We start from the raw sequence: 23,555 nt of genomic DNA, 5'->3' as shown, positions 1-23,555 counted from the left end.
TGATAGTCACTTAGCAAAGTGAAACAATTGAACTGCGTTTATCTGAAAGATCACATTGTAAAAATGTACCACAAAATGTGTTAAATACTTTCTTCCAAATAAAAAGCCACGTGCAGCATGACTAACAGAGCATCACCAGCGGGAGTGAACATATCTTAAATGCAAAGCTTTTCTTCAATACACATGGTTCATACATGGTTGAAAAAAAAAAGAAAACAATGCACAATTTTTCTAAACAAATAAAAAGCCATGTGCAGCACGACTAGTAAATATCACCAGTAGTAGTAAACCTGTCCTAAATGCCAAAACATTTCATCAATAGTCATGGTTCATACATGCTTGAAAAAAAAAATACCCTCAGCAACCACAACAGATAATGGTCCTCTTGTCTGCACTGATGAGGGGCAAATCCTCTGTGACCTTTCTGTCGACGACGCCTTTCCCATTTCTTGCACTTTCCTTAATTAGCTGTGCTGTACTGGTCGTACCTCCAGCTGTTCAGGTTGTCTGGATGAACTGCATAAAAAAACCCAATAAAAACCCTAGGTGTGTAATCCGTTTAAAATACCCTGTTATGTGTTAGTCAATGTGGGTCTTACGTTCGCGCCTTTGCATTCTTGAGCTGGATCATGATGACTGTCTTCATTTCTGCGTCCGTGGCTCCTCGTGTTTGCATATTCGCTCTCACAGCCTCTTAAAAAGAGTTGTACACGCACGCATATTTCAGAGAACATCCCTTTTTTACGGCCTATTGTACGTACTACATAAATTTAACTAAACTGAGCAGTTGCAATAAGATAATAAAAAGTTGAACCAGGGCAAGCTGAAGCAGCAAGCATATTTCATTCAACACTGCAGGCTTCACAGCCCAAAAAGGAGTTGACTACCTATTGACTAACCTCTGACGAGGTGGCACAAGCTTGTTTTTCTGGCCCGAGTTTTCTGTCGCGAGCTGCCTAATTATTTGCCAGCTGCTTCGCTGAGCCACGGCACAGCGATCTTCCGTCAGGTGAAGGGTGCAGGCCTTTCGGGCTAGGAAATTATTTGCCGGCAGCTTGGTTTAAGTAAAGGTCCTATTCTAGGTCCATTTTAAAAGCGCTGTGACGGCGCAAATGACCGAAATAACCAACGTGGTCGTACTGTCACGGAAGTTGTCCTTCGCGAGCAAGGAGTGCCGGCATTTCGTGTCAGAATAATTATTTGCCGTGAGAGCATGGCCGAGTGGCTTATTTCGGTTATTTGCGCCGCCACAGTGCGTTAAAATAGGGCCTAGAATATGACCTTTAGTTAAACCAAGCTGCCGGCAAATAATTATCCTAGCGCAAAAGGCATGCACCCTTCACCTAACGGATCATCGATGTGTCGCGGCTAAGGCAAGGAGCCGGCAAATAATTAGGCAGCTCCGACAGAAAACAGCTTACAGCGCGGAAGACCGGCACTCTTCGCTTCACGGCAGCTTGCGAAAGAAAACTCTCCAGCTGTCTGCCGGCAAAGCACGTTCTCATACAGCATGCCGGCACTAATCATGTGACCGCAGCAAGCCAATAAGGGGAGACTGCCGGCAAACTTCCGCTCGCGCGGGTAGGCCGGCTGCCGGCCGAATATCCACTCCCAAGAATTGATGTTTCAAGCTGATATATATTAAAATTTGCTTAAAATATGCAAAACTAACCATCGCGCGACATTTTTGCACTACTTTAATTTAACATTGCCGAAAGAGCCTTATCTCTAACCAGGATTTAACATCTTGCGACGCTTACCACGTCCATCATCTGGTTGGGGCGGCAGGTTGCGATGGCAACAGTCGGGTCGGTTCCGAAACAGATCGCGATTTGAACCTACGTAGATTTTAATTGCGGCAATACGTTGATATTAATTGCTGCGAAAAAATAAATAAACAGGCGCCAGTAAAATCGCAGTGCCGCTTCGAGCAGAGGCACCCGTGTTGGAGGCAGTTTGCAGAGCTTTATCGGCATCAAAACACGGATATATCAGGCGCTGCGGCTGGCTAAACGTTCACCCACGACGCCCTGTCAGGCAGGCACTGCGTCATGGCATGGGACGACAGAATTCTCTCATAAGGAGTGAAACAAACCCACTTGTTCGCTTACGGCCCTCCTGGGTTAGTGCAAAAAAGATGCCGCAAAATTTTGACGCCGGCTTTCTTAAAAATTACGGTGAAAGCGCAGCTCAGCGTTTCCGACCAAGGATGCCAAGATGCAGCACAAGTTGTCGCGCAAGTAAACCAAAACATTTAATAAATGTTACAATGCCAACGATATATTCCAGGAGCAGCTGCTTAACCAAATACTTCTCGCTTAAAACTAACCACGGTATTACGTATACAACACTCGTGTTTGACAACATCGCGAAACTGTACACATCAAGACAACTTAACGGGCGTTTCCCAGACAACACAAACACATCCTGAGCACGTCCCGAGGACGTTCTATTGAGGACATTATGATGTCCTCAGTATGTCATCTTCTGATACTCAATTGGTACTGAAAAGGTGCTATTGTCCGGCCTCAGCACATCCTCAGAACATCCTTAAAAGGAAGCCACGGATGATTACAGTACATTCGCAGGACTACTGTATGACGTCAGGACATTTTGAGGACTACTTTCTAGCCATGCTTTTTTGTTGCTAGGTGTTATGCACAGGGAGTTTGAGAAAGGAGGGGCCTGGGCTTGGCACTGCCATCCCCGAGGTATTTGTGCAGTTGACTCTTTGCAAAGGTATGTCACTGTGTACCCCCAGAATCTCCACTGGGTACAGCCTTCATGTGTAGCATTAATCTAAAGCCAGTACTGCACAAGCCTCCTCGTGATGACACAAGTATGCAAAATATGCTGGTGATGGTGATTTATTGCACAAGTAAATGCATCGCAGCGCAATATGAGGCGACACATGCTGTGAATCGTCACCGGAGTCCACTGGAGAGCCTAGTAGTCACTGGAGTCCGACTGCCCCAACGACCTAGAAAAATGATACAAGCACAACAAATTAGCAAAGCATTTACACAAGAATTTTCTCTGTGCACTGGGCCCCGCCTTTTTTTAACTAACGATGTGCCAGCTTCCGGGAATTTCTTGGGGACTACGGGGCGAGCAGACGATAATAGCACAGTCACGCTGTTGCGCCGTGCCGTGCTTGGTTATTAGACGTCCCAGCGACATCGAAACTCGGTGTCACTTATTCGGTATGTCAACAGTGTGAACTTTAACAGTGCTTTAAGGGGAATGTTCAAAGCGTCGGGGAGCAGCCAGCTTTGCCCATTAATTCCGTTCTCAACCCGCTAAGGCGGCAAGTAGGCACCCTACGCGTGCTGTCCTGATGGGGGTTGCCTGTGAGGATATCTTTCGTTGTGCCAGCAGGACGAACGCCCAACGCTTTATCACCAATTGACATTTACTTTCTTCATGTGGGCAGGTTGCCGTCATTGCCTTCACTTGGCAATGCACAACAGCTACCTGTCCGGGCGTCACTACGCTGTCGTTAGCTGAACCAACTATCAGCATAAGCGCAAAGTGCTCATACAAAAAACAAGTTAAGTGCACCACAATAAAAGTGTCTGCATGTGTGGAGTCTATTCACTTTACAAATTTCCTGCATCCCTCGAGAGCCACGGTGAATGGGTCGTCGTGCTGAATTGGAAAGTGTTCGAACCTAGCAAATTTGCGAGAGTAAGTACGGTCCTACGCTGCTTTGGAAGGACTGTTTATTCACTGTCATGCTAAATTCTTATCGCACGTGTCTGTGCTCTGGAGGTATTCTCTGTTCATTTCATCGACGGAAAGGTGGTAAAAATCAACCCTACACCTATGCTGCCAGCTCGGGTACGCCAAAACGGCGAGCGAAAGCGAAATAGGAGTGTCGCGGTAGCGGAGCATGCCCAGTCGTTTCGGTAAATCGCTAAACGCAAAACCTCTTTAAACGCGCCATAAGTATTTAGCATGAGGGTGAATAAACAGTGCTTCCAAGGCAGCGTACGACGGTACTTACTCTTGCAAATTTGCTACTTTCGAAGACTTTCCGATTCAGCACGACGACCCATTCGCGGTGGGACTAGAGGGATGCAGGAAATTTGTGCAGCGAATAGACTCCCCACATGCGGACACTTCTTTTGCTGTGGTGCACTTCACACGTTTCTTGTATGAGCACTTTGCACTTACGCGGATTCTTGGTGCAGACAACAACAGCATAATGACGCCCGGACGGATAGCCTCTGTACATTGCCAAGTATAAAGGCAATGACTGCAACCTGCCCTGAATGAAGAAAATAAATATCAATTGGTGATAAAAGGTCGGGTGTACGACCTGCTGGCGCGGCGAAATGTAGCCTCACAGACAACCCCGTCAGGACAAAGCGCGCGTAGGGGGGCACGCCACCTTAGTGGGTTGAGAACGGAATTAATTGGCAAAGGGGACAGCCCTCCAACGCTTCAAACGTCCCCTTTTAAGCACTGTTAAACCTCACGCTGATAACATACCAAATGAGTGACACTTACCGATTTTCCATGCTGCTGGGACGTCTGATAACCACGCACGGCACGGCCCAACAGTGTGACTGCGGTGTCGTCTGTTGGCCCCGCAGTCCCCCAGAAATGCTCGCCAGGTGGCGCATCGGTCGCCAGAAAATGGCCAACCTGGCAAAAGTCTTGTCTACAAAAAAAAGAGTGCATTGCAACTTCGTTGCATTATTACAGGCTTTGACAACCTGACTAAAATGCTAAAAAATTTGCTCACCCAGCTGCACGGCTATAGGCCTCCTGCGCTGGAGTTTTGGCAACGTTTTTAGATTAGGTCAGTTTGCAAACTGCGCCTCGAGAGGCGGCACCATTTTGTCGCCATTCCGAGAGGTGGCGCTGGCGTTGCGTTGAGATCTAGTTTGGGGAGCAAAGCTCGCCCCGGCCATGTGTTTTCGCTGTGCTGTTGGCGCTCGCCTGTTCGTCACGTTTGTATTAACGTATTAGCTCTGTGTTGTCATCGTGCATACATATTTTAGTGGATCTCTGAAGTGTCGGTGCGGTTTGATGACGTGCTGCGCGCCGGGCTGCCGTTCGGGGTATGCTTCGGAAGCGGCCAAGTCCGTGCAGCGGCATTTGTTCAAATCGCCGAAGGGTCCTGACGGATTGAAGGAGTGGGAAAGCGCGATTCCGCGGAAAAACTTCAAGGTTACGCCACAAACATACGTTTGTGACATTCATTGTGAGTCTTCAGATATCGTCAACTGTTACGAACACGCCGTGAACTGTCAAACTGTAAGGATACCGTAAGGCAGGCGGACTCTGAGGGACGGCGCGGCGCCGCGTATTTTCCCTGACATACCTGAGCATCTGTCGCCACCAAAGACGTCAAAGTCATGCCGAAAACCACATAAATGGATGACAGTGGTTCCCACCTATGTTGCGTCCTGCCAAAATGATGGGTCTTTGCGTGGAAACTGGCGTAAGTGGCGCGAGTGGTGTGGAAAGCGCCGATGTCAGCACGTACTTGTTGGGAACTGAGCTGTGGTTCGCAGTTATGCAGGAATTCAGCAAATGTCCGACATTTCAATCGTAGAGTGTGAAGGCTTCTACAAGCTTCTACAAGCTCGAAGATTCTGGGTGCAATTGTGCTGATTGAGAAGGGTGCAGTAGTGGGGCAAAACTTGTCGGTTGAAGTTAATTCAAGAGGTTTGCTGGTCCCGCCGTGTAGCTACAGCGATAAAAATGGGAATATTCACCCTCAGCTGACAAGGCAGAAGAATGTAGCAACATTTGTTCGCTACATTGTTGCCTTAAAGGTCAGCCCTTGGAACAAATATGTTACCTGTTTCCAGACGTTTCATCCGCAACAACTGCCATGAAAGGGCATGAAGTGTGTGTGGCACAACATATTCCCGGTGCTGTCAGATCAGATCCCTACCCGGCGCGGTGGCCAAGGCGCCGTGCTGCTGGGCGCAAGGACTCGGGTTCGATTCCCGGCCTCGGCGGCCGCTATTCTGATAGAGGCGGAAAGCGAAAACACCCGTGTGTTCGAGATTTCAGCATATGTCAAAGATCCCCTACGTGGTCAAAATTAATCCGGAGCCCTCCACTACGGCACGCCTCATCGCCTGTGAAGCGTCGGCGCGTTAAACCTCTTATAAATCAATCTGACTAGTCAAAACTGAGAAGTGTTGCCTATCTGTAGATTGCAAAAAAAAAAAAAAAAACGTGCAGGAAAAATCAACGCAGAAGACAGCATAAGCGATGGCTCAGCGGAAAAGCTACCAGGCTAAACGCTTTAAAAAAATCGGCATATCAGGGCTACAAGAAGATAAATGAAGACTAAACGCTTTAAAAAATTGGCATATGAGGACTACAAGAAGATAAATGAAAGTTTCTGTGACCCTAACAGATAGTCCATCAGATTTACGAACCAACAAAAAAGAATAGCAGTACGACAAACATTCTCATGCGAGAAAAAACGTTTATTTCTTTTAAGAAACCACATTTATGCCTGTCAGAGAAATAAAAAAAATTGATTTTAAATTGGTTCAATTTTTTTTTTGTTAACAGCGAAGCTGTTTAAAAAAATCGTATTTTTCGTGTCCGCAGTTAAAATACCAAGAATTTGCTGAGCGCGGGAACGTGAGCGCGCACGTCAGCACTTGGTTTCCAATCGGCTCACTTGATCAGTTTTGTTGGGGTTGTAAATATGTTCTTGTCAAAACGTACCTACTGCATTTGCTTCCACAGCATAAATAAAAATGTCGAGGCGTCTTTTCTTGATTCCAAGTAGATGGCTGACTATTGTAGGCTTTCCCGCAGTTTCAGAAGTGTAAGACGTGTTCGGGTATGCTTTAAACATTATTGAGCTAGAAATGATCCCGTACTGGGGAAAAATAAATGGAAAAATAAATAAATGGAACGGGAAGCAGCCGAAGACAAGCGGACTGTGCAGTGTTTGCCTTGCCTTTTTTTTTTTTTCTTAAGTACAGCTTGTTTCTCGTTATAATGTCGATAAAAATGTAAAGCTCTTGTCACTAAAGCGTAAGAGTAGAGCGAAGTTGGATTTCGCATGTCAAAGAAGAACATTAACGGTGTGCGGTGGTCGTTCACCGGCGCCTTTCCAAGCAAGGAGTAGCAGACGACGCGCCGAGACCGATCTCAACGCTACCGCAGCGCCACCGCCTGGTCGGCGACAGCACCGGCCCGCGCCGCGGTGCTTGGAAGGCCGCGCTCTTTGCCAACTGACCTAATCTAAAAACGTTGAGTTTTGGCGACATGCAGCGCCCCTAGCGGCCGACGCCTCTGGGTAGTACAAAAGCAGACGACCCTCGCCGCCCTCCATGTGTTTTCAATTACAAGCCAGAGTGAAAGTTGGTTGTGGCGCTTTGTGGCGTGTTTAAATGACTGAATACTGTATGAAATAGCCCTTAAAGTTGTTGCAGAGGCCAAACAAAATAATATCCGCTAAAAGAAGCCGATTTGTCGGCTTTCTTTTGAGCGACATTTCGCGGTGGTCGCGGCGTGGGACAGTATCGCCAGGTCGGGTGGTTTAACTGTTTGACGACAGTTACAGTTTTTTCTTCTTGCGTGCGGTCGACAAAGGAAAGTTCACGAGTAGCATAAACACGGAACGCTGCTCATCCTATATCCTGAGGTAACTGCAAAAGGTTGCTTCAGCGGGAGCATGCAAGCGAGCGCAAGAATTGCGCAGCCGATTCAGCTGACACTGCTGGCCTGGCACCGCCTTTGAAACGAGTGGAAATTTTGTTTCGTATTTTCGCAAACTAAATGATTCTTGCGTAACGTTTTAGGCCGTACGATTTACGAACGGCAGGGCACATGTATACTAGCGAGTAGGTGGGGCAATAGCGCCAAATAAACAAATTAAGCGCTATTAAAGGACGCAAAACATGCACCAAATCCCACGCCCGCTGCCTGCAGAGATGTGTACTTCTATAACATCACATAACACATGTAGCCACATACACGGCGCGGGGCCCCGAATATTTACATACGATCATCACTGACTGTGTTGGTTTTCTAGTGCAGGGGTCGTCGAATCTTCAAATGGCTTCAAATGGAGTTAGACAGCGAGACAAGAACAGAGAATTGGCATCCTCCAGTTGAATTGCCCCCCCCCCCCCCCTTCTTCACACTTCGCCAGATTATTGTCAAATATTATTAGAAATTCGCTGATTTTTTTTTCTTTTTGCATTCAAAGCCCCCCTCCTCCTCCCACCCGATTTGCCGTCCAGCCCTCCGCCGTGTCGGCTGCATGCGACTCGGCCCTACAATTCAAAACGTTGCTGACCCTCATTCTAGCCTATTAAGTGCGAACTGGGAATATATAATGCAAGAGCATAATTAAGTAAAGTGAGAGCAAACAAGGAAAGCGAGCGGCCTCTTAGTTCGCCCGACCACTTTGTTTTACGGCCACTAATTTCGGAATCGCAAAACAGATTTCACGCTTCCGACAGCCGCGGCATTTTGTCACTGAGACACGCAACAAAACGGCAAGTTAACGCTGCACCATGTATTCGTAACGGCGACGCAAACGAGCACTGTTTAATAAAAGTGCACGCATAGTGTGCAGGTACGCAAAAGAGCGGCGCACCGCAGCAGGCGAGCCTGCGGTCCGCCGGACTCACTGCTTTTTAAAGCGTGATCATCGCCGATTGCGTCACTCTTCTTTTTTGATCGGCTGTTTTTTAGAAGTCTTTGTCACCTAGAGTATTAGTTTAAACTAGAAATTTCACTTAAAATTTCACTTCGTACGACCATGGATCGGTGAACCTGCGAGTAGCAGACGCCGTCACGGTCCCGGCACTTTCGTCGGCGCTGTAAACGGGTTTAGCACTTCAAAGCTTTTTCCCCTAATGCCAAGTTGATCGCTGAAATAGACCGGACACGTCGGGGATGAGCTGGTGACCACGTCGCAAAATAATCGGGATCGTCGAGCTCATTTTGCTTTGTCAACACGGGATCCTATGGGACCCGCGCGGCTTTGTACTACCCGGAAGTACTGCTTGGAAGCCGCTTTCGCAGCGCCCCCTGGGCAGCGCAGGAGGCCTATATTTTCAAAGTTCTAAAGGGGACGTATTGCCGGGTATGGTGCAGTGCCTTCCAAGGTGTGCTGAATGAGTAGTAGCCATTGTTTAATTACCTTTACCCAATTAGCTTACAATGCAGAATGTATGGACCACGCTCCAAATGTTTCTCTAAAATTTTAAGCTATTTATTTCTTCCTAAAGTGTTGACAGTGCCCTTTCCCTCACACCATCCTCCATGCCAGTTAGATGAAGTCATTGTCTATCAACATACTCGCAATTCACAGGTGGGGAAAGGCCGAGTTCTGCAGGGAGCTCTGGACAATCCTGAAGTATTTTGCACATCTTCTACACCGAAGTGGTGGTACAGTCGAAAGCTTTATTACAGTAAACACGGGAGCGCGTGCCGCTCAATACATGCAGAGCGCTCTGGTGAGAGGATGGCGTGCTCTAACAGTTTGTGCGGTTGGCGGACGCACTCCCTGAAAGCGCTTTATCGCGCGCCTGCCTGCTGCATCAGTTAGTCACGGAGGATAACATTTTTTTATCACCCAATAAGGAAGCGAAAAGAAAACGCTTTAATCTGTTTGCGCCGTCTCGCGTTTGATAAAAAGCCCTTCATTGGAACATGTATTCTCTGTAATCATCTCCAGGTATCTAACATAGCTACCACAGCAGCGCAATCAACCGTTGTCAGGGGGTGGATCCGCCAAATGTACGAACTGCGACAGTTCGCCATACCATCACTATATTTCTCTGCGTGTACTGAGTGACGTGCGCTCCCGTGTTTACTGTACAGTGTGTTGCCACGATTATTGGAACACTTTAAAATTTTTTCCTGAGCGAACCGCCGCTCTGCTCGCGCTGAAACTTGCCACGAAGGTCGCATTTTGTGGTCTATTTTGTTTGGTACCGGGAACAAACGACGGTACTTAACTTTATAAGTAGCGCTAGAGACGGGACACAGAAGAGGAGACACACACGACGGCGCTACTCCTCCTCTTCTCCTCTTCTGTGTCCCATCTCTAGCGCTACTTACGATGAATCAAAACCAACTAGCCCAACTGTCAATTTTATTGAACTTTACTTTGTATTCTGAAAATAAATACAAACGATTTTCGCCAATGGAAAATTGGCGGCTGATTTGGACATGCGAGCCAGCGCAAGTTGATGTTGGAACGACGGAACCACCTGGAGTATGCAGAGCGAAACGCACGTTTGGGATTCACGGTAGGAAGGAGCCAAACGGTGGAGCAGACGATCAGAAAATGCACCTAGGAATGAGCTAGCAGACAATCAGAAAACCCGGTTTTCGGGCTCGCACGTCCAAATCAGCGCCATTTTTCCATAGGTGAAAATCGTTTTTATTTTCAGGATAAACAGGTAAGTACCGTCGTTGTTCCCGGTGTCAAACAAAATAGACCACAAAATGCGACCTTCGTGTGAAGTTTGACCGCGAACAGAGCGGTTGTTCGCTCAGGAAAAAAATTTAAAGTGTTCCAATTATCGTCGAAATACTCTGTATAAAGCTTTCGAGTGTACTTTCCCCCCTGAACGCTGCGAAGTACCACTGGACCTTGGTGTGTGCAGCAGGGCTCTTGCAGACGATGGCAGTGAAGAAAAACACGCGTGGCTGCGCAACACACCAAGCAGTGATGTAACCGCGGCAAGGGTCGATTTAGAGTTTACCGCCCACTCCTGCAGTTTGTGCCGAAACGCCAACGTGGTCTCTTCGTCAACACAACTGTGGTCTTGACAACTCGTAATCTCCGCTGGACAGGGGCCGCGCAATGCGACTCTCAATGTGGCGACGCTTTATTACAGACACAGCAGTATGTCATGAACTTTGCTGCTGGTGGTTGCTCGGACTGGGATTACGCCTACAACTCGAGCGTGTGCTAGCATCTAATTCAGTTGCTTCTAAACAAAGCCCGCGTTGTTGCGATGTCGACGGCTTGGGCACAAAGTCGATTTGCGCGCTGCCAATTAACGCAGAAAATGCATCGATGCGGCACTTCCGTACCCGCCTGAGCTGCCGCTCACTGCTTTCTGACATTTCGAATCCAGTAAAATTATACACAGCGCTCACATTTGTTATTTGCACCCACGACAGGTGACTTACCTCTGTGTGTGGCTGCGTGGACGGTGGCTGCCATTTTAAGTGCGAATGCACTTCTTAAGCGAGCCTGAAGCGTCCGCCGCCGTCCGCATAGCAACAGCTGCGGGTGCGCGCGCTCCTCGTCTTCCTTGGCAACGGGGTGGAGATGGGCGCGCGCTGCCTGGCCGCTGACATCGTACATACCCACGTGGGGGATTGGCCAGGAATGTCCTCGTCTTCCTTGGCAACGGGGGGAGATGTGCGCGCGCTGCCTGGCCGCTGATATGGCACATACCCACGTGGGGGATTGGCCAAGAATCGGGCGTGAGAAGGGCTAATGCACCCGCTTAAAGGAGTACTGACACGAAATTTCAAAGCTGAGATGCGCTCTAGCAATCAAGTACAACGACAACACAAATAGGTGTCTGTGAATAAATGCATCTTTCTTTCTTTGTAGTTGTGTGCTTGTGTGATCTCTCTTTCGCGAACATTACCGAACCGCGCAAATTCAACTCGTGCATTCGCACTTTCACATTCTTCCCCTCGGGGAAATGCGGGGAATTTTTTTTCTCAGGGCCGACTGGCTCGTCTTCAAACTTTCAACTTGGCTTGACTAAAATAAGTACTTGCGCATGGTGGCCAGTAGCAAAATAGAAGTGCTGAAAATTGTTTCGCACAAAACGCATGCATGCATTTTCTCTTTTGCATCATTTTTAATTTTAAAATTTGCAGAAGATGTTTGTATTCTTCTGAATGTTGAAATTGTACCCAGCTAGTAAATTAGAAGCGCTATTTTGTTACCTGTGTTACAAACGTACAATGTGGACGAGAATGCAAATCACTATCTGTGTGAAGTACCTGCTCGTGAAAACTATATTAGCGAGCGTTCCCATTGTCTTCTAGAGACCAAAATTAGCAAATCCTGAGAAAGTCCTCAAATAAACGTTTCTAGGACACCAAGCGCACTGACGTACTGGGGATGTCCTGAGGACATTGAAAAGCAGCGAGGACGCTTGGACCTTTTGAGGACGTCCTGGGGACATTGTGTGTTGTCTGGGTTGTGGCTGGAAATAAAGCTTTTTTTCAGAATCACTGTCACAAATACATCAGAATCATGTCACAGCGCGGCGGTATCAACGGGCGGAACAATATGTGACCACTGACCAATGAAAACGGCACGAATAGCAAATACTTACAAAAATGAGGGCTACACAAAGAAGCTCGAAGATCGGCGCCCAGCCGCAAACTGACCGTTGGGGTTGGCGCCAAAATGATTACTCTTCAACCCAGCGCGCGCCCAAGCTCATGCGAACGCTGCGGAGGAGGTAGAGGCAGAGAGGAAAACCACTGTTTTCCCAGTCCATGGAGTCACATCAGGCCATACCGTTGGCGCCAAACCTGATTACTCTCAAACCAGCGCGTGCCCAAGCGCGGGACTGTACGGCCGGCTACAAGAAGGCTAGAGGAAGAACTGCTAACAGCAGTCATCAGAAATACGTTTTAAAGACGTCATTGTCTGAGGGATATTATCCTTGCAATGATTGACTTCTAGAAGCCATCTTTTCCTGTCTGAAATCCCTTTCTGACGTTTCCTCCATAAATACGACGTTTTCTAGACATTCTGTGCTACCTGGGATATGATGTCACATGAGCTAAGCTCTGCGATTGGCGGAGGCTGGCAGAAGCAGACGCAAATTAGGTAGAGCTTACAAACTAGACGAACGAGCGAATTTAGGGCCCATTCTAAGAATGATGGGACAAACAGTGGAAGTTACGAAAGCACATGTAAACATAGAAGTACTGATGCGTTCTGCTGTTCGTACTGTGCACAGCATGCTTGGTTTAGCTGCACAGCACTACGGGGCTTGGGGTTGTCTCAGACGACACTGGCCGATTGACGCAGGCAACGCTGTCTTACGTGACCCCATTTGTCGAGCGAGCACTGTTTCAGGGAACGAATATTTTCTCCCAGAACAAAAACAAGCCAAGTTTAAATGCGGGCAAAAACAAACCAAACGCTTGCCACGGTATGGTGGCGCCATCTAGGTTCGGGTAGCGTAAAGAAACGTGGGAACAAACCAACACCGCTGTACAGGGTGGAGACAACCTTTGAACGGTCCCGTGCCGCCGCAATTGGGCCAACGGGCTCAACGCGTTATTCTTTTCGTTTCCCACGAGACCTAGCAACGCGAAACAGACAATATGATTCAAACTTCTTCAGTAAACCGCGTTGCGGCGATAATTTTAGCGCGTTTTTGACACAATGACTTGCTTCGGCGGCGAGCGAGCAACCCAAAATGGCGGCGCCAGCGTATATGTGTCTCTACCCTGTACGGCGGATGCGTGAATGAAGGTATTCTAGGCTGCTGAGCGGTCGGTTCCTGTGATGTCATTGCAGATCCCGAAGACAAACGATTTAGCGGGAAAATCAAAATTTTAACTTAAATTGTTTAATTTCTCAGTGAATAAAGCATGGTTTGTATCCGGACAAGCGCTGGGGGCACTATAAAACACGAAATCTTTCGAATAAAACCAACTTGCATTTTCTCTTCATGGCTCCTTTAAAGGTGGGCGGAGAGGTGGCCACCTCTCCGCTGCCGCGCACCGTCGTTGCAGTGAAGCGGACTTACAGCCCGCCGATGAGGCCGTGGTGGGTTCTCAACATAAAAATTATTTTCTCGCTTAAAACAAAAATTACTCCGATTAAACTTTTTAAAATAAATGCCCTTTGTACACCCTTTCAAATGAGCCTAAGCCTGTATTTTTACATGCATCCGCCACACAGCGCGATAAGCGTGCAATTTAGCAGATTTTTCAAAGCTCATATCTTCACCGCGCTAAAACTACCCGCTTCCCAGCTACTATATTTTTTTACGCACTTATACCGTCAACAATATAAACAATGTATGCAGCTGCATTATCTCTAGAAAAGCTAGGTTCAATAGCTGTAAAAACTTGCTCAGAAACGCCACTTTAATTGCTTCACTGTAAAGCCGAACTGTCAAAGCGCGCTTATTTTATTTTCTATCACCTGGAATTGTTTCATTGCGCGCCGTATATAATTTTCATTTTGCAAATTTCCTTTCTCAACGTATACATATATGTTTTTGTCACCGCCGCGATTTTCGAATTGCTTTAACCCAAGTAGCACGAAAACATTAGAAGAACGTATTTTTTTTGTTTGGTGCTAACGTTAGAGCAATGTTCTTAATGTCATTTTTTTGAAATGTTTAACTAATGTTATCAAAAACGTTACAGTAATGTTTTGTCAAACATTATTTAAACGTCCACAAAACATTTTTACAACATATTATTAATGTTAGTGTTACATTTCCCTAACGTTGCAGCGAACAAGCTAATAACGTTCAAAAAACGTTTAAAAACAATGTAAAACGTTACATCACATTTCGCCAAACGTTATGCGAACAGTAAGAAAGCATTTCTACAACATATAAATACTTTTGGAGTTACGTTTACCTAACGTTGCAGAAGCACCCTACAAAAACATTTTAAGAACAACTAAAAAACATTACAGTAACGTTTCGTCAAACGTTATTGGAACTGTGAGGAAGCATTTCGACAACATAGTAATTATGTTGGATTTACATTTACTTAACGTTGCAGAAAACACGCTTGAAACAATCTTTTAACGTTGCAAAACCTTTTCAGAATGTGGACCAGGAATGTCACAGTGACGTTTTGCCAAACGTGTGGAATGTGTATCGTGGAGCATTGTTTCTGTTATCCACGTTTGCCGGTTACGATATATTTTAAAGCATTTTCAAAATAACAAGGAAAATTGAAATTTCAAATAAAATTTTATTTTATTTTTGCATGGTTACAACATTTTTTTTATTTACATTCCATTGCTGCTGCTGTGCAGGAGAGGAGGCTCCATCCAGGGGCTGGCTGCGTCTGTGTGGAAAAAGCAAACAATTCCTACTTCAGTACGCTGCGGCAGTAGGCGGTTTTTGCGCGAAAAAGTAGTCGCCGCCTAAGGATTTGTTTAGTTAACGAGCGCACACACGCACACACACGCACATGCACACACGCACGCACTAAAAGGAGAGTAACTGAACAAGCAGCTACGCAGCAACTCGTGCTAACCATATGACCAGAAGAAAGCAAGCGCACAAAATTTTGGGTCACCTGACTCCCAACTTGAATCTCCTGAGTCAGTAACCTATGCAGGTTAGTGACTATTCGTCAAAGTCGCTCGCTAGCGGAGTGTTGTGTCTTCTGCATGGTTCATGTATTTTTATTAGGCAGAGATTAGGATGAAAATAATTTAAATATAAATGCACTAATAAATTTTGAGAATATTAGTTTATTGCTTACCTTGTGGGTTCCTGTAAGCCCAATATTCGCAAAGTGGATCCAGTCACCAATGATGTGGCCCGCTATCGACTGTGACCTGCGTCACACCAGCAGCAGCTGGAAAGCATAGGGCGCGACTAGTTATGGGCTGCTTAGCAGTTCATAAATTGAACTACTAAAACAAATCAAAATACGCTCTCAGAAATTTTCTACACTCACCAAATACTATTCGGGAACGGATACTAACCTCTCGGACCTTTTTCTTCTTTTCTTCCTGTCCAACTGTATATAGATGACCGCTACCTCAATCGAAACAACCCATCTGAAAATTCGCTTGGTTGTAGAAGCGACGTTTGCTCCTCCAGTCCGGCAGATCTTTCACCTAAAAAAGAACACAAAGTGCTACAGAGGTATTACAAATGGTTCACACAAAAGAAACACCCATTAAACACGAATGTGTATAATGGTGCAAGTTTACTTACGTAATAAAGGGAACCAAAGTGGGAACTCATAAACGAACAACTTCGATCCTAGTCTTTCTCAGCACTGAAAAGAGTTGTGTGACATGTTTAATACATGCTTGGAACAGGCTAGGGGAAGAAAGGAGGAAGAATTTGAGCATTTTACAACAACCCGGGCATTCTTCTTTTTTTTTTTTATTTGCACGAATGCAGGAAGGTTCTGTTTTTCAGTCAAAGCCATGCGTATCATTGCAGCCACTAAATTTGTTAGCGTTCACTTTAACCATGGTTTTTGTTTTTTCACGCTCGGCGTTGTTACCTCGTCATATAAAACGCACCCTGTTATTCATCACTGCTGAGCATTTACAGGATTTTTCAAAAGTTGGGAAGAGCGCCTGGAACCACGGCTGTAAAAGCCTTTGATTCAAGCTGTTCGAAACCGCACCACCGATGAACAGTACTAGAGCTAGCCTTTTTGCTCGAAGCATGTCGGTTTTATTTCGGCGAACGACGGCTGTGCATGATCAATGCGGCCCCAATGAAAGCGTGTTGGTTCCAAACTTCTGATAAAGTACGCGCAGTAGGCAAAATTCTGTATCCAGAGTGACCTCTTTTGGGCGGAACGGTTCCCTTTAGAGGGAGTGGGTGATCGCTAGCATGACCAAGTACCTTTCACACCTATTAACCCCAATTCCCCCCTTCGGATATTTATCGGCTTAGTTGAAAGTGGCACCTGCCCTGGTCATTCCAGCTCCTGTTGTGCTGTGCGTTATCGATTGAATTCGCTTTTCCATTTTGATTCGCTAAACCCGCTAGCCATTTACACAATATTTACTTACCAGTTTCTATGGTCTCGGGATTGGCACTCATCGTCGATGAACTCCGCGGCTTTCCCGGTTTGAGGGTATCTTGAAAACCATAGCCTGCAATGAAAGTGACTTCGACTCTTTACCAGCTGCTATTTACCAGCCTTTTGGGGTGCATTTCTCACAACTCAAGAACGCGCTATGCTGCTTTAATGCATTTCAAAAATGTAAGTCGCAAACGAACGCATGTACTCGAACAGCGCACTTTTTCCCACCCTCTGTGACACTCAAAGTGCCCCTTTCTAACAAAGTTGGCTATATAGTCACGCAGGTTGTCTGGTTGCTTACTCGCCAGCGAAGAAAGCTGCGACAAAAGGCTCAGGTTTGCAGCTTTTAACAATATATCCCACAAGTCTGACGAACTTTTTGCGATAGGTACACCGTCATACCGTCTAAGTTAACCAGCGGCAAAATAGGCTACCAAGGGGTGCATTCTGACCTGTTCGTTTGCATTTGTATCGACTACATTCCGAAGTAGCTGCACTGGCTGCACCCCCCCCCCCTTTTTTTTTTTTTTTCACGTTAAGGAACCCCGGCGTTCCCAACATAATTATCGCATCGCCAGGCAATTAGGGGCAAATGTAATGCTTTTTTTTTTTTTTCAAAATTTCGCACAGCGAACTAACGTGACACGCGCATTATTTTGTTTCGCGTGCCCAAGCCGCTACCTCACTTGCCCGGCTGAAGTGAAGATCATTCGAGTGTGGGCGAGGTTAGTTATCCGAATTCACTTTGCTTTGCACAAAGCGCGCAAAAATCGTTTCCATGCAACGAACAAAAATCGTTTCCATGCAACGTACCCGTAACATCGATTCTTCCATCAATACTGCCTACTATATAGTTCAAAGGCCCGTTCACACTTGCGACGATGAGACGCGATTTCGGAAACTTTTGCCGCCCGCCGATCCGTTTTGTCGTTCGGTCTCGGCCAATTTGTCGCCGCGACAGAAATCGCGTTGTTCGTCACAAGTGTGCACGGGCCTATAAGCAAGAAAATACTCACGAATTGCTCCTGCACACCTTCCTTGTATGTCGCTTACATTGCCCAAACGCCGCCTCTGGCGCTTCGTTTTGAATATCCAGCGATAAACGAGTCTCGGTTGGACAGACCACGGAGAAAGATATCGAACAGGCTACGACTGAATAGACCTGTGCGCCGCCGCGCCACGCCGCCGCCGCCGCCTATTTTGGTCGCGCCGTCTGCGCCGCCGCCGAAGTCGCGGGAATGAGTACGCCGCCGCCGCCGCCGGGCAAAATTTTCGGCGCGCCGCCGGCCCCGCGCCCCGCCTATTATGCGACTCTTCTGAAGAACGAAGGAGTATGAAAGGAAAATACGTCGCTTCGCTGGAAGTTGTCCTTTCTCCCTCTGCAAGAAATGCTTCTCTCAGCGGTGCTGTTCGTCGGGAAATAATCGCGATCCACCATGCATAAACGGATGATTTGTACATTCAGCCTGGAATCAGTCATTCTGCTGCTCTTGTGGGGAGACTTCTAGTCCCTTTCCTTCTCCTCCTTCTCCGAATACCTTTTCTTCCCGGCCCGTCCGCCCCATACCAAGCCCCTTGAATGCGTCTCGCGACCTTGTTAACAAAGGATAAATGCGTGATTGCCTACCGTCTCGACGCGCTTGACTCGGAATCCTCTTGAAGCACCCCAGCTTTTCCCTCTGCCACGCAAGCACGACATCTTTCTTGTTTTATCCGCTTTCTCAGAAACTCTAAAATGACCAGGCACCCATGTTACTCCAGGCCCCCATGGTTAAATAGGCCCAACCGACTCTCTCTGTGTCAATATCCCTCTTTCTTTCTTCTCCAAAGGGAAGCAGGATGGAGGACAGGAGCGAACGCAAACTTCAGCCCCTCAAGCCATATTATTATTTCTACTGTACAAACATGACCAAAAGTGTTTGAACACCTTCCTTCTTAATAAAGGCCCGTCCCTTGGCGCATTAATAACATCGTCATCCAACGGGGATAAAAGTATACACTGCAAGGAAAATAAAACACTAACACAACAGATGCGGTCTCAGAGCGACTGATAAGAATAAATGCGGATGAAAGAGAACGACCGAAGTACACAAGTCTCCAAAATCAGTGCGCCAGCTCCTCCCACCACTCGTCGATTCTCTCAAGGGGACAAGCGGCTAACATCGAAGAATATATGAAACCCCATAATCAGCACGGGAACAGTGCACAAGAAACCGCCGCAGTAGCGCGCAAGCTTGAATGGGCAGCGTCATTACGGGAAGAGTGCACGGGAAGTGGGTCAATAAATGAACTGTCCAGGTACGCAGGAAGGGTCAATGAAAGCGCAGCTAGGATCTCCGGAACTGTGAGCCTGGCACAAGCATTCACAACTCATTAACGTCAGCAATGCATTACTTAAACGAATGTGAAACACAAAATTGGAAGGAAATTCTAATACCCGCACAACTTCAGACAACCAATGTCGTATTTGAGCACTGTGATAAAATATCGTCCCAGAGGGCAGAGGAGCGTACGTCATGCTGCCCTTTCTCGCTGGAGGCCAGTTAACTAGACGATTTGGAGAAAAAGAATTCAGAAATAATGGTGAAAGGTACCATAAGAAAATCTACAGAAATTCAGAGGGTTGTCTACGAATGCATTCTTACTCCTCTTGTCTTCATTGCGAGTTCTTTACAGACGAATTAGGCTATCCCAAGCAGAGCTTCGACGAGCAATGTCCACGCTCCGCAAGAAAGCTATGATTTTGAATCGTAAAAGTTGTATATTAATAGCGCGTGCTGCGTGACGTGAACGTGATTGATTGTGGGGTTTAGCGCACCGAAGCTACACATGAGCTACGAGAGAAAGAGAGAGAGAGAGAGAGAGAGAGAGAGAGAGAGAGAGAGAGAGAGAGAGAGAGAGAGAGAGAGAGAGAGAGAGAGAGAGAGAGAGAGAGAGAGAGAGAGAGAGAGAGAGAATAAATTTCGTCAGCACAAAAATTGCGGAGTAGTGTCCTCATTTCAAGACCCCATTCGTGGTGCCAGCTGCGACGGCCATTTCCACCAACCGAAGCTGGTCGTCCGCACTGGATCAAAATTAATCCGAAGCGCCTCATAGCCCATGTGTTTTTTGACACCTGTAATAAAAAAACCCCCATGGGCTATAGAGGCGCGCTGTAGTGGGGGGCTTCGGATTAATTTTGATCCCCTGTGGATTTTTACCGTGCGCCAACATCTCAACACAATGGGATTTTCGCTTTTCCACTCAATCTGAAAAGCAGCCACCATGGCTGTGATGGGTGAACCCCGGAAACGGAAAAAATGGTCCCATACTCCAGTCGACGTGTTTCCCTTCAAGTTAGATTTGAACTTTTTTGCGCTTTTGATTTTATCCCTTTGCGTTTTAGCCAAAGGGTTGAGGAAGAGATGGAATGCTTTAATGTTCCTATAGGGGCAGAAATTAACGCCATGGAGGCTAAAACCTAACAAACCAAATTGGGTCGACAGACGGACGGTTTGATGGATGGATGGATGAATGGATGGGTGGGTGGATGGATGGATGGATGGATGGATGGATGGATGGATGGATGGATGGATGGATGGTAGGGCTGAGCATCGATAAAAAAATTTAATGCAAGTAGTTGGATTAAAACCACACAAACAACAATTGCGAAGGCAGGAAGCCTGGAACCGTCGGTTTAGTAGCTTAGTCGGACACAGCTAGCCTCTCAGTGTCTGGAATGTCATAGAAGCTCTACGCTGCGAGGTTTAATCAGTATCGGTGAAAATTGAACTAGAAGCCGTGGGAGCTCCACCAAAGAAGCGCACAGCGTCGTCCCAGGTCTAGGCCATTTCGGTGTACGGACATATCGGTGTACGGACGTTTCGGTGCCCGGCATTTCCTTGCGCGAACATTTCGGCGACCGTATTATCGGGTGCTGGTTTGCTTGAAACAGCCGTTATATTTTTATTTTCGCTTAACATGGGTTTTGGACAACAATCTAGGGCAGCGATTGCCTTTTACTATTGATGTCGTGTTCGCGATTTTTTGCCAGGTATTTGTAGAAACTGAACATTTTTGTATTTTTCTTTAATACCTAGTTCAGGGAACACCTGTTTTGCAGCCAGCTGATTAAATTCTTCTGCACATGTTTTTTTTTTTAATTTAAGACAAGACGTTATTTATATTCGCTCTTTTGGGGGGCATGCTAATCAGCAAAGACAATTTAGCCGATGTTTTCGATGGCTAACGCATTCTTTATGTATTTTTTTCTAAATAAAACGCACACTCTCACAATCCTCAACTTTCCAAACATTCGGTTGCCCCTAAAAATGCAGACAATCTTATGAAAAGTTTATTTAGGCTGCGTTGTCATGTTTAAATGAATTTGGAGACACTGTTCTCGCCAGCTTTTTTTTTTTACGGACAAGTTTAGGATATTGTCGCGGAGGAAGAACGGGCCTTTTGAAAACAGCTGCAGGTTCTATATCTCATCAATGCTGATCAAGCGCGTACAGGTTGTGCGTACAAATACCACCAATTCTGTTCGGTCAAACCAACCTCAGTTTTAGCTTTACATGCTTACTTTCATTTCCTTTTAATTCTCCCAGCCCCCCCCCCCTCCCCCTCCGTCTGTTTGTAAGTTTTAGCCTTCCCAGATTTCTTTTTCAATAATATTATGGTTATTATGTTCAATTTCCCGTGGAAATCTTACAGGCAAAGCGGCCATCACATTCTCCAAAGAGTCACCGCATTGATGCAAGAAAAAGCGATACATTCGGCGTGAGCTCACACGACCTCTGTAGTGCACAACAAAAAGCCACCCGAAAAGCCGCTGAGGACACAATGACCAGGATCGTTGGCGCCTGTCGCCCCCATCGAGGAACAAGCTCGTTGGCTGCATTCTTCCGCGCGTCGCGGCCACACGGAAGGCGCCCCTCTCCAGGAATCGCTCTTTACTTTCAGTCGCCCCATCTACAATTAACTCTTCAAGTCGCGCATATCATGGACACCGCAGACATTCCTCCTTTTCTTCCATTGTAAGAGGGGAAAATTTTGAATAGGCTGGTTTTGCGAGAGCCGCGACAGTCGTATTCACGTTTTCGATGCCCAGTTTACACTTTGAAGAAACACAAGTGACACCCCCCTCTATCTACCAAGGGGGCTGGTCTAAGCACTTAGCCCTCCCCACCCCCACCCGTTTAGCCACTCCACCGTGCGATCAATGGCTAGTTTTCGAGTAGAACCAACACCGACTGCAGGAATAAATCGATAGAGAAAATTATGAATTATGAAAATGGATGCACGCGTGCTTAAGCTAGCTCGTTTCCTTTCTTTCTTTCTTTTCGCGGTGGTTTGGCGGACGGGGAAGGGGGGAGGTAGGAAGTGACTAAAAGCAGCAGCATCTTGCAGCGGTGGGTGAAGTGAAATCGAAGCCTTTCGGTAACACTTGAATTAAAATATTAGAATTGTTCACATGAATGCTGAAATAAAAATGGTAGAAGGGAAGTAAATTAACAACGTTAATTTTTAACATTTAATTTCGAAATTGGGTTTTAGGCGCTAATGCTCTCGAACGTAAAATTATATCGTCTGACGAAACGAAAGTATTAAAGCTAAAATGTTTAAAGAAATGCCCGGGACATCCCGTGCACCGAAATGTCCGCAGCGAGACGTGCTGCACCGAATTGTCCTACACATGTCCGGATCCCCCACGGTTTTTGCATATTTTCTTTTCCCCAAAATCCTCTCTCTCTCTCTCTCTCTCTCTCTCTCTCTCTCTCTCTCTCTCTCTCTCTCTCTCTCTCTCTCTCTCTCTCTCTCTCTCTCTCTCTCTCTCTCTCTCTCTCTCTCTCTCTCTCCTCCACCACCACCACCACCACCACCCGCTATTCCGCGCCGCGCCGCCGCCGATCCGGGGAGCCCCGCGCCGTTTCACGCCGCCGCCGGAGGTGGGAACACCGGCGCGCCGCCGCCGGCGATTTCTGACCGGCGCACAGGTCTACGACTGAACAAGCATGCGCTTGCGCATATACTTACGTCTACAACTGCAGTGTTCCAGGTAAACGATCCGGTGTAACGACTGGAGCTGGGTGCGCACGGGGTCGGCAGTGGCGAGAAAAGACCCCTTGAGCCCTTGCCCTTTTTTCTTTCCCTCTCATATGGGGCGAGAAGGCAGTGGATCTCCAAGCAACTTTCCGCAGCCGCAGTCTGCGGCTGAAACCTGTCTGAATGAACAAAAAGCCGTGGGGGGATGCTACACAAAGGAACGTCGCACAATGCGACGGGAAACTTCTCCACCCGCCCTTGGGGACAGCGCCGCGAAGTTCGCCTTTTACATCGCAAAGTGAAGACAGCCTTACCTGCTCGTCTCAACGAACAGAATGAAGAGGACTCGCGAACAAGATTGACTTTGAACGAGACTGATCGTGATGCCCGGATCAAGGAATTAACGCTTCATAACCAAACATGAAATACGAGTGGTGCAGGGAGAAAATTTGTAAAAAACACCAGTGGCATTTTTTTTTTTGTAAACTAGAACTTAAACGTTTTGATTCACTAGTCAGAAATATCATGCTTCGATGAAAAAAGAATTGTGGGCAACTTAACCAGTCCGGCTGGTGCGTACGGAATAACTGTGTGGTCACATAACTACAAAAAAGGGTTGTTTTTTTTCGTATATGTATGCTTTAAACAAGCGAGTTACCCCTGCAGCCTTGAGCACTATTAGCGAACACGGTTACGTAATTTCTCGCCTGATCGCCGATAAAGCATGCCTTCGCCAGGAATGCCTTCGCACATGGAGTCCATCTCCCCCCTTC

The 23,555-nt window shown here is 46.8% G+C and overlaps 2 long non-coding RNA genes across 7 annotated transcripts; both read right to left on the bottom strand.

Annotated features, from left to right (window-relative positions):
- Positions 1–332: 332 nt before the first annotated feature.
- LOC144165975 (uncharacterized) lies at positions 333–12,646 on the bottom strand. Of its 2 annotated transcripts, none has more exons than XR_013321543.1 (3): positions 12,321–12,646; positions 600–693; positions 333–516 (listed from the first exon to the last, which is right to left on the bottom strand). It is a non-coding gene; the product is annotated as an uncharacterized LOC144165975 (long non-coding RNA). The 2 variants fall into 2 exon arrangements; XR_013321541.1 differs by lacking the exon at positions 12,321–12,646 and adding an exon at positions 900–1,020 and having other exon boundaries at positions 340–516.
- A 2,277-nt stretch (positions 12,647–14,923) lies between these two features.
- On the bottom strand, positions 14,924–23,160 carry LOC144180212 (uncharacterized). 5 transcript variants are annotated; one of them, XR_013324350.1, is made up of 6 exons: positions 22,774–23,160; positions 16,742–16,825; positions 15,924–16,031; positions 15,689–15,823; positions 15,463–15,558; positions 14,924–15,039 (listed from the first exon to the last, which is right to left on the bottom strand). It is a non-coding gene; the product is annotated as an uncharacterized LOC144180212 (long non-coding RNA). The 5 variants fall into 5 exon arrangements; XR_013324348.1 differs by having other exon boundaries at positions 14,924–15,363; positions 15,924–15,987; XR_013324347.1 differs by having other exon boundaries at positions 15,924–15,987.
- Between the last annotated feature and the right edge of the window lie 395 nt (positions 23,161–23,555).

Source organism: Haemaphysalis longicornis, unplaced genomic scaffold, assembly GCF_048455015.1.
Source record: "Haemaphysalis longicornis isolate Haplotype H1 unplaced genomic scaffold, Haemaphysalis longicornis Haplotype H1 scaffold_1, whole genome shotgun sequence".
NCBI lineage: Eukaryota > Metazoa > Arthropoda > Arachnida > Ixodida > Ixodidae > Haemaphysalis > Haemaphysalis longicornis.
Note: the sequence above shows the minus strand (reverse complement) of the source record. Positions and strands in the feature narration are given on the sequence as shown.